Raw genomic sequence first — 11938 nt, forward strand, 5'->3', positions numbered from 1 at the left:
GCGGTAATCGGTGATTTGGCCTTGAAATTTTGTGCTGAAGATAAAGAGGATCTACGTTGAAAAGCTTACAATCGCAATCTGCATCCTGTACCCACATGGTAGAGCAATCAAAGTTAACCAGCATCCCATTTGTGTGGGTTGAAAACTGTAGGACTGGGCAAACTCCACACCGTTCAAGATCGGTCTGTATTCCGGACAAATGAAGCCGCTGCCAGCATATGCATCAGCGTCCCACGTGAAGCCAAATGTCTTCTTCATTGCAAATCGGGCCCAGCTCCAAAAGGTTGTCAAAAAGCAGCAACACGAAGTGGTGCCCAGAGCAGCGACGGTAACAAACGGAATAAAGGCCCTTGGCCTTATCTTGCTCGATGGCTCTCCTGAGGGTCTCTCCTCTCAGACTCTGATCTTCGTCCCACCTCCCAAACACCGGACCATAACTCCAGCTAGTAAGCCAGCTCTTTCAGCCGAGCAATGTGCCAATTTTGATGTGTAAGCGACTAATTCGTTATGGCATCTGTTTCCATGTTTGTGGGTGGCCTTCGATCTCGCAGAGAGCATAGCTACTAGAGTCGCCTCGCTAGCCGGTCCCTTGAATCCCCGCCGCCGCCTTTTCCGCCAGGTCGGAAAAGAAATTTTTCAGGCAAGTTCAACATTTTGGCCCAACCAATTCATCATGACCATTTCCAACTCCGTGCAAGCAGGACTGGAATCCAGGAGAATCCGATGCACCCGATGGCCATCAGATAAGATATTCAGCCACAATTGGGGCGGGTAGCTGTTGGCCGCGGAGAAGTAGGCGTGAAATTGGGGCGAATGCCAATGAGTTACTCCGGGCATGATCACTCTCTCCACATCCTTCATGATGTCCTTCCAATGGCTCTGGAGTATGCGGGAGCTTTCTCGGGGAATGAGTTCCTTCAGATAACCGGGAGTGACTTGGGGCACCACAAGGTCGATCTCGGATGGTCTCCAAGTAATCTGCCACGTATTCAATCATGGCTTTTCCAAATAATTTGAACTCTTGAACGTCCGTCATAGTAAGAATTTTTTCTAGAGTCCGAATCGACCTTAAAGAGGCCAATGGCAGTTAGTTGAGCATTGACTCTCTCTAAGAGGTACTGAATTCTTGGGTCCTTATATATCCAAGTTTTCATAACACAGTTCAGTGCTGCTTCCTCAAATTTTTCCTTGTTCTTTGGTCTTGGATTAGCATGTCGAGAAACGAGCGCGTGTTATTCAGGCCGCCAGAAGCAGCATGGGAAGAGCTTTAACAGTTGCCGTACATCCAACGTGTTTTCCCTTGGCCATTTTCCTCCCATGATGATCACATACGTTCATTAATGATACGTAGTCTACAATGGAATTACGAGCAACGAAAATATGTTTTTTGTTGATCTTCAACCTTGTTCGAGGTTGCTTTGTCTGATGTGAGGAGAGGACTTGGTGAGGTCTCAGTTGGGTTAAATTTTCGATAAAAAAAGCGATAAGATCTTTAAGTGCTCCTCCAACTCATTTTAGAGACACCCATTTTGCCCTTTCTCGTGGTATGTGGGTATTGCAGAAGCTTTTCTTTTGCCATATTTAGTGAAGAATATGGACAATTCTTACGGAGACTTGTTTGCTTGAACAATCGAACAAAGTACAATCGGGGAGGAGCAACAAGCGGGAGTTTTTTTGCACAAATCTGGCACGTTTTGATTTATTTTCTGATATGTGAGGTTGGGAAGAATGCATTGAGCGCAGAGGTGAAATCCGGAGTTTCCACGTTATGATTCTTGATAAATAAGGCAAATTCATTAACAAGTTGATTAAGGGAATGGTGATTCTATCGAAATTGGATTGCAAGAAGTGGAGAAGTGGAATTTGGATCCTAGCACTAGGCGTTCAGATCTAAATCGCGGAAGCGCAAGCGTGATGAATGTAAAAGTGCGGATACGTCATAAAGAAAATGGACTTTGGGACCCACAAGTTTTGAAAGGGTTCATATCTCTGTTAATTTTGAGCCGAAGTTTCATTTGCGAGCTCTTGTGACATTAGTCAACTTAAGTTGCAAATCAGCCTGCTCTTGTCGTTCATCCATGCCTCCAGATGATGACGGAACGCAGAGGAGCTGTTGAGGCTGAATAAGGAGTTGAAGCCCCTATGGACTCTCAAGATTAAAGCACAAAAAGAATAAGGATGCTCCTAGCGGAGGTTGAGAGGGTAAAGAGCATGCTGTGCGAAAAAATGGTTGTGCTAGCATCTAAGCCTTTAATGTGAATGTTATCATATAGTTGCTCTAGGATAATCATATTCACAATTAGAGTGTTTTACATTTATTCATCAGTTAAGGCTTTCCCTCTTCCGAAACTTGATAGCTGACGGATTTGATGATTTGTCCACGGGAAACTTCAGCATTTCGATCTGGCCCGCCATCGCCCATAAAATTTCACTCTGGATTTCCTTCTAGACGTTTTCATTCCTCTTGTGAATCAAAAAGTCTATAACACCCCAATTCTTTGAATCAACAATAATCTTTCATAGGCTTCTTCATGCCAAAATGCACCCTTACCCAAGTGACCTTAAAAGCCTCACATTCGGATAGTCCGCGCGAGGAGGGCAGTAAAAGGCTTTTTTCTCATCATTTACTTTTCCGCCTAACGTACATCTGTCCTTTGCTTTTTTGTTTTTGCTCCCTAACTCATTTATTTCTGCGGATGTAGAACAAAAAAGTTACCAGTAATTTTTTTTTATGACGCATGAGTACGTCCCAGAGCACTTGAGCCACTAATGCATGAAGAACGAGGTCAAATTTGCAGACATTCTATGGATTCCTGTAACAAAGCTGCAATGGCGCTTGTAAGGTTCTGGATACAAGGATACCGAGTCCAGACTTTTGTGTCTTTAGGCACATCCCGAATGATACGACCTCCGAGTCCAGACCAAGTCACACCAAAAATCAACGAAGCCTTGAGACCGTCTGAGCTGAAGTTTGATTCGACCCGGAAAAGATTCATTGCTTGGAAATGGGTTCACCGTGTAGAAATACCAAGCCTACTGGAAAATTTTTATATGCATCTCAAGTTGCAACACAAACGGATGTACAGGGGTCACCAAGAGTACCCCGATTTAGGGAAATAATGACTCCAACTCATATTCATGGCAACATACTTGATCTTGTCTTACCATGTTTCCGGAGTCAGTACATGAAGTTCAAGTTGACACAGTAACTATCTGAGTGACCACACATTATCAAGGTGTTTTATTTTCCCAAGGCAGACAATGCAGCACCGAGGTTGAATGGTCCCTGATTGGAACAGGGCCAACTTAGTTAAACTGAGAAGCATGCTTGTACAAGTCAAGTGGCATGAGATCATCCCGATGCCAGCGTTTGAGGGGGCATGGAACAGCTGAAGAATCATATTGGATGGAATCCAATCAAAATGTTGTCCCACTCCAAAAGCGTCGCAAGAACAAGTCTGTTTGACTGGAATCAGAATATCGTTTGAACTCTTCGCAAAAAACAGCGATATTGGAATTCACAAGGGAAGAGGAAACTTGGAATTCTGCTTAATACTAAAATCAGAAGAAATCAAGCGAAAAGAAGGAAGTTTTTTGTAGCCAACATAGAGTTTGAGAAGTCAACGAGCGAGATATGCAATGCCAGGGATTTTAAAGTTATACTGTATTGAGAACTGAAAACAATCAAGAGAGGGAGTTCCATCACTTAAGAATCCGAATGGTCAACAAGTAGACAGTGACAAGGAAAAATGCAAAAAAATGCAAAAATGCAAGTGCCAAAGGTCACTCAGAATCCCAGGCGGTTCATTATGAAGATGGCATTTGACATGGATTTGCCATCAACAACGATAGGCAGGGTTGTTAATCAACACTTTAGGACTTCAATCAAAAGCGGTGACAAAGGTTCAGACCTTAACATTGCTTCAGTAAGCCAATGGGCTCTAGCACAACAAAACGTCAAACATGCTCTGATGCTTCCATTACTACAGTATCTGGGGGCATATTGAGACCAAGGTCTAAGCTTAGCATCATGGTTCTGATCATGCTCTGGAGACAGAAGGGTCCAAGGCATGGCTCAACTTGGAATAGGAGTACGTGGTCAGGACCTGTCATGTCTTTGGCATGTGTTAAAGTTCAGGGTGGCATTTAAGAAAATGAACAACCTATTCATTCCTGGACATACTTCATTTCACATTTTTTATCTTTATAACTGCTCATTTCTTATCCAAGCTAAGGAGTAATACAAATCAGCTTCTAGGACGCGGTTTCCGGCGCATCCGGTATAACAGACCCATGCAGGAGGATGCTGTCCCTCAATATTGGAGGGTGTGATATTCTCATGTCATGTATGCTGTCGGTCAGCTCGTTTTGCCTTTCTTGCTCAATAAACGTCACTCGATCAGTAGCCATGTTGAAGGGAACATCGATCCGGACATAACATGGCCCAGTTGGTATGAACCGTAACCTTACAAAGTTAACAGGCCTCTTTGCTCCCACTACTACACTCCACTTGGTTCAGGCCCACCGACCAATCATCGAATCTTCTGACCGCTTCACTTGCTTGCAGACCAGTGGTCTGACTTTATCTGTCCCATGGCAACCGCAATCCCAAGGAGGAAGAGAAGGCGACAGGGAGGATGGCCTCCAAGATGTCGACGGCCTCACTTCGCGCGTCAATTCGATCCCACAAAGGTCATTTTACGAGGGAACGGCGGTTTCTTCAAGACCTGGCATCTGGAGAATTGCCCGACTTGGTACGCATGAATAACCTTGTTGATGGCCTTCAAACTTGGATAGAGAAGATCGCTGACATCGTCGACGAAATTGCTATCTCAAAGCCAGAGGCTGAGCTTTGAGCACAAACCTCTGCCTAGATCAACTAATGGTTCCCTTGGAGAAGCTGGTCGCATGATATCATCAGGGGTCAAGGTAGATCCCAAGGTGGCGATCACTATCATGCTCATTTCAAACCGGTCAGTGATCTAAAGCCTCCACTTCTTTCGGAAGAGTCTAACCCCCTCTGAAATGAGAGAGTGGGATCAATAAATTCAAGGCTTTCCACACTGCTTCAAATATGTCCACCTTGATGTGGATGTAGAAAAGGAATTTTTCTCAGTCGGGTAAAGGAGCTCTCGCCACAATTCTACGCAGAAACATTCAATTGGCAAACATCACTAACTGAATGCTTTGAAGCGTTGGAATCGCGCTTTCTGGAAATTCATCCAGTTTTTTCGCCGAAGACTCCTTTGGTTTGAACAAAAAAAGGAACGTGGCAAAAGCTCCTTGATTTTTATCACAGGCTGCGAAACATTGGCGATGAAGCAGCCTTGACAAGCTATACTGTTGACGACCTTCACATGTTTTCAAACCATATACGCTTGCAGAGATGAGCCAGATTTGTTCATAAAGCTATTGGACGTAACCAAAATCCCAGCCTCGCAGGTATACTCTCAACCGGTACTACCTTCGAATCTGCCAGGGACACCCAACAAATTGCATCTCCGCGAGTCCTTGTCGACGCCATTACTCAAGAGAAATGTGACGGAATGCGGGCAAAACTTCCCATCGTCGAAACCAGTGCCCAGCGAGAGAGATACGCTGTTTAAAATGTAACAGGACTGGACACTTGGCTCGAGTTTGCTGGGGAGGGCGTTACAACTTAACACTCCGCCCATGGTCCCCTTCTCAAGGACGGCCACCAGAGAGGTATTTCAAAACTTCACGTCGCGATGCAACCCCCTTTCGTCACCACAGTCCATCGTCGGCTCGGGTCTCATCTATCCACGTCCTCGAGAGACACTCCGGATATTAAACTTCGGTGCAACTTTACTCACGGACTTTCGACATAACCTACTTGCTATTGCTGACACAGGTGCTTCACGGCATGTTCTTCCAGCTTCAGCTCTTCCCAAGGTGTAATACCTTCCACCTTCACGCGTTCGTTTGTTGCCTGCAAATGGAACCGTCCTTAACAACACAGGTTTCTGTCTCTTTTTCGGCATCTGCCTCCGACGGACCAACAATCACAATAAATGCCATTGTTTCCCACCGATCTGGCCGGACCAGCTCTTATAAGCTGGCATGATCTTGTGGCTCTTGACATTTTACCAGAGGCTTCCCCGCTTGTCATTCATCAAGCATATGCCCAGGATGACTTTATTAGCGGGCTTGGGGGCCTTCAAAGCGAGGATTCCAGTAGCAAAGATGAGATCTTGACAGATTACGTGGACGTCAACTTGGCGAGGCTGAGCCTCTATTTGAAGATTGCCGAAATATTGTGATACCAGATGATATTGACCAGATAAAAGCTGACTACGAGGATGTCCTGGTTACATCCCTTGGAGAAGCATCCGGTTGCATAAAGGGGGCCTAAAATGAGGATAGATCTCGATTTGAAAGCCAACAATAAACCATGCCAGTGACTACAGCTCGACCTATTCCATTTCATATCAAGAGATGTCAGATGAATTAATTAACAAATTAATTTGAGCAAGAGCCATTGAGAAAGTCACCTGGCCAACCCTTGGTGCTCACCCGCCCACTTCGTTGGCAAACCGGGTGGCAAGAAAGTGAGACTTTCACAGATTACCGCATCCTCAACAAGGCAGTGAAACGACCCGTACATCCGTTCTCGTCCGTCCCAGACCTCATCCGACAGATTAAAACCCGATTCTTGTTGGTTTGCTAAGGTAGACGCGGTACACGGGTACTATCAAGTTCCTCTTGACAATGCCAGTGCTGATCTTACAACTTTCCTCCTGCCCTCAGGCCGCTACGTTATTGTGTAGCCCCAATGGACTGAACTCGAGTTCTGACGAATTCAATATCCGAACTGATGCAAGCTATTGCTAACTTACCATGGCTCCTCAAAATCGTCGACGACATGCTCGTCCAGGCGCCAACCAGAGCTCTTCTTTTTTCTCGTCTTTGCATAGTCCTTGATCATTGCCGGACTGCGGGCATTAAATTATCTTTAGCCAAGCTCGAGATTGGTCAGGCTGTTAAGTTTGCAGGGATTTCTGGCAACTTCGGAGGGTATAAAGCCGGATCCTTCAAAACTCTCCTCCATCAAAAACTTTCCCACGACCTGCAAACGTGTCCGATCTCAAATCATTTTTGGGTTTAGCCAATCAACTTGCTTATTTTTTACCTGATCTCGCCCACTCCACAGTTCACACTACGAAACTCTTGAAGAAAGTGAACGCTTTCATATGGCTTGAAGTGCAATGAACACGAGTTTACATTCATTAAAGAACTCTTGTGTTCCTCAGCCGTGGTTCATCCTTTTGACCCCACACTTGCAACGGAGCTCTTGACAGACGCGTCACGGCTTCATGGGCTGGGATATGCCCTCATCCAGCGCAATTCTACTTCTCGTCCTCGCCTGATTCAATGTGGATCCTGCTCACTCACTCCTGTGCAGCGAAATTACGCTACAATAGAACTAGAATGCTCTGCAATAGTTTGGGCAATAACTAAGTGCGACTTTTACTTGCGTGGAATGCCTTCTTTTTCTATCATAACGGACCACCGTCCTCTTTATTGGAAATCTCCATGCGCATCGAACATAACTTATTGGTATTGGGTTCACGCATCATCATCCCTCGTTCTGCGAGGAAGAGGATCCTCGATCTTCTCCATGAGTCTCACTCTGGATGACAAAAACCTGCGAACTAGCTTCGGCAACTCTATTTCTGGCCGGGAATGACCAATGACGTGCATGAGTGGCATGAACACGAGTTTACATTCACTAAAGAACTCTTGTGTCCTCAGCCGTGGTTCATCCTTTTGACCCCACACTTGCAACGGAGCTCTTGACAGACGCGTCACGGCTTCACGGGCTGGGATATGCCTCATCCAGCGCAATTCTACTTCTCGTCCTCGCCTGATTCAATGTGCGATCCTGCTCACTCACTCCTGCACAGCGAAATTACGCTACAATAGAACTAGAATGCTCTGCAATAGTTTGGGCAATAACTAAGTGCGATTTTTACTTGCGTGGAATGCCTTCTTTTTTCTATCATAACGGACCACCGTCCTCTATTGGAATCTTCGAGCAACCACTCAGTGCCTTGGGGAATGATCAGCTCCAACGGATGCGGGAACGCCTCCTTATGTATTCGTTTGCGGTGGTATGGTCAGCGGGAAAATCTCATTACATTGCTGACGCTCTGAGCCGTGCGCCTTTCTTCCCCGCTGATCCATCTCAAGAGTTGATGTTTGTGCAGCAATAGACGCGGGAGACCCAGCCATGAACATAATTAGAGATAACATCGACTCTGAATACACTGAATTACGAGACTGTGTCTCTAAAGGTCAACTTTCGGCCTATTTGAACCCATACAAGGGTGTCTTTGACTCCATGCGCAATCGAACATAACTTATTGTATCGGGTTTCACGCATCATCATCCTCCGTTCTGCGAGGAAGAGGATCCTCGATCTTCTCCATGAGTCTCACTCTGGGATGACAAAAAACCTGCGAACTAGCTCGGCAACTCTATTTCTGGCCGGGATGACCAATGACGTTAGACTTCGAGTGGCTGGCTGTCCATATGTCTATCTTGTCTTCCTGCCCTCGCTCCTGAGCCGGTTTTTTCCAGAAATTGCCACACACCCAATGGAGAAGGTCTCGATTGACCTGTTTGATTTGGGTGGACATTCTTTCCTGGTTCTCATTGATCGCTACAGTGGTTATCCTTTCGTGGCCCGTCTCAAGGCAACTACTACGTCGGCAGTGTGTCTCAACCAGTGAGACGCTTCCGACGAAACCAAAGAGTTCCTCCATTGCGACACTTCAACCCAAGATTCCCAGTCACCACCGTCAGCAACGGCCATCTCCAACCCAATTCCAATAATCGAAGACGGGTGATCTTTGCCGCAGCCACAGAATCCATGCCAAAGTGTCGTTCGGTTTAATGATTGGGTTCAATTCATTTAATTGCATTTGGGATTCCTCCTCCACGATTTTTTGTTATTATAGGCCGTTGTTTATTTTTCACGTTCAGCTATGTTGTGCTCTCGTATCCCATCAATTTGCTCAAGTTCACTTTTGAGAGCGGGAATTTTAAAACTATTCTTTGTCAATCATCCTTTAAAATTATTTTCCTTATCATATCCTCCGCGCGTACTAAAAAGGGGGGGGGGGGAGAGAGAGATGTGATATTCCATGTCATGATGCTGTTTGCCAATAAACGTCACTCGATCAGTAGCCATGTTGAAGGGAACATCGATCCGGACATAACAGAGGGATGCAAATATTTGCCCAATTTTGAAGAAAGAAGGGTTCAAGGTCAGCTCCTGCAAATTACAGACTATATAGCTTAGCTGTCATTGTGTGCAAGAGCATGGAGAAATACATTCAGGACGAAATATTTGAATACTTTGAAACCGGTTTCAAGACAGATCATGGCCAGCATGGCTTTCAAAGAAAGAAATCATGTGTTACAAATTTATTGGAATGCATGGAAAAACTAACAGATCTACGAGTAGTTGGTACCGGGCAAAAGGTTGATGTGGTCTATATCGACTTTTCGAAGGCGTTTGACACACTAAGCCACTCCTGGCTAACTCAGCCATTGGAGCGAATTGGAATGAATTTGTGGAAACCTGAACCAGTGGATTACAAAATGACTCTGCAACAGAAGACAAAAAGTAAATCTTAATGGATCATTCTCATCATGGGCACAAGTCACGTCAAGTGTGCCACAAAGATCTGTGTGCGGGCCACTCATTTTAAAAGCTTTACCAACTTTCAACTGAATATGCTCATCGAACTTTCCATTATCTGAAGCACTACACTTAAATCCTTCATAGATGAGGTCTGCTGACTGCCCTTACCTTCATCATCTAATAGTGGAGTTTCTAATGGCGTCGACCCAAAGGTCATTGAGCGGAATTTCATTCCATTCAATGCCATGTTATTCGCAGCAACCCAAGAGTAGATTTGGTCTGGGACCTCTTCCAGGCAACTGGAATTCTGACCATTCCTATCAACTGCCAATTTTGTATCATCAGCATAGGAAGAAATACTGACATTACTAATACAAAGCTCCAGAAGTGGAGCATTGAAGATGATGAAAAGGACCCAAAATATCAAAAAAATGGAGCCCCGGGGAACACCTGACTTGGCATCATGTTTGTAACTAAGGGATCCCTCGACCTTAACAATTTGCTTCCAATCATGAATGAAGCCTTTTATACAATTGAGAACCTTGCCTTGGATCCCAATGGCATGAAGTCCACTCAGCAAAACGCCACGATCTACTTTATCAAGGGCCTCGGCAAAATCAAGATAGACAACGTCAGCTGATTCATGGCTCTCTAGTCCCTCAATACCTACGCTAAATGTTCAATCAGTTGGGTAACCGTGCTCAAATGTGCTCGGAACCTATGCTGGCTAGGTGGAAGGACTTCATTGCATTGACCTCAAGAAATTCAACAAGTTTGGACTTCATGATCTTCTCAACTGATTGGGAGATTCTTGACTCTGCATCCGATTAAACTGATTCAGTACCATCTGCATTCTCATTTGCTATGTTCATTTTATTTCAAAACATCCCTACTACCCCATAACGGTAGAATTTCAACGAGGTGTTATACGAAATTGATCCTCATATTATCCCTTAAAAACTTTGCTTTCTAATGATTATTGTTGGCCTAATTTGGACTTCTGTTGAAATGCGATGAAAGCCAGCCTTTGCCATGTCCAATCTCATGTCCAAACTACGTTAGAAAAGCATTGAGACGGCTCCAGGAACCATGCAAACTGTCGCCAAAGACTCAAGCAACCACCCATTGGAGATCCTGAGATGCTAAATGATGTTTTAATCCAAAAGCATGCACCACTTACAAAATCACCGCCTTAGCTGACCATGGAAATTCTACAGTTTTGGACCAAATTAGAACTGGTTGGACTTCTCTCAGATGGAAAATTGTAAGGGCATCGACTCGCTTTCGATCGTTATCTTTCCGACTTCTTGTGGCAGATGACGCCTTTCTAGGTCTTCGAGGGCGCGATCTCCTTCGCCTCATCCTAACAACAATACGAATAAAATCACTTCCGGTATAAAGGCAACAAGATCATTCCACCGATCATCGGATCATCATCGGATGTTGGCGATTGGACTTGGACTTGACGGTTTCCCTGAAACAGCATTCAACAACATTGCTAGCAATCCACAAAGCCCCTTAAAGACTTCCCTCAGTGTTTGCTGTCTGCTCTTAAAGTCACTCGTAGTCAAAGCAATAATTGAAGATGACATTCCTATGCTCAATTTACCTCAACGCACGGAGTTTGGTATATAAGGTCACGGACCTCTAATGTTCAGCTTCTTTTTAACGATACTGCTGATTTCGTGGTTCTGCCGGAAACCTGGTTAAACGATCGCATTCTCTCTTCTGAGTTTGAAGGTCTTGGCTATCGTGTGGCAGCGCGTAAGGATAGGTTGGATACTAGAGAGGGGCGGTGGAGTTATGATAATGGTTCATGAAGGCATTAAATGCCACGAAGTGCATGTTAATGCTCCTCAAGTGTGTGCAATCTCAGTGTAAGACGTCACTTTGGTTGCTGTGTATCTATCTCCAAACGCCCTAGAAGTTGATAGAGTGTCGTTAAATGACTACGTCTCGACCATATCCTCGTTCACCGTTATTTGTGGTGACTTCAACTATCCTTATATTTCCTGGAAACATACATATGGAACGTCACGCTCCAAGAATAATTTCTTGGAGAGTGTCCAGAACGCGTTCCTTGAGCAGATGATTGAATTCACTACGGACTTAAAAGGCAACAAACTTGACCTGCTTCTTACCAATGAGCCTGCTTGTGTCCAATTTGTTCTGCCCAGGACTGATTTGACCATTAGCAACCACCTACCAAATGAGTTTTGGATCTTTGTTGGCGGCAACAATGTTGAATCTGAACAATGCGTTCCCATT

At 44.9% G+C, this 11938-nt stretch overlaps 1 pseudogene; it reads right to left on the reverse strand.

Moving 5' to 3' along the window:
- The window catches only part of LOC131879611 (aromatic-L-amino-acid decarboxylase-like), an 8999-nt pseudogene extending 7963 nt beyond the window's left edge, over positions 1-1036 (reverse strand).
- Between the last annotated feature and the right edge of the window lie 10902 nt (positions 1037-11938).

Source organism: Tigriopus californicus, chromosome 4, assembly GCF_007210705.1.
Source record: "Tigriopus californicus strain San Diego chromosome 4, Tcal_SD_v2.1, whole genome shotgun sequence".
NCBI classification, from domain to species: Eukaryota; Metazoa; Arthropoda; class Copepoda; order Harpacticoida; family Harpacticidae; genus Tigriopus; species Tigriopus californicus.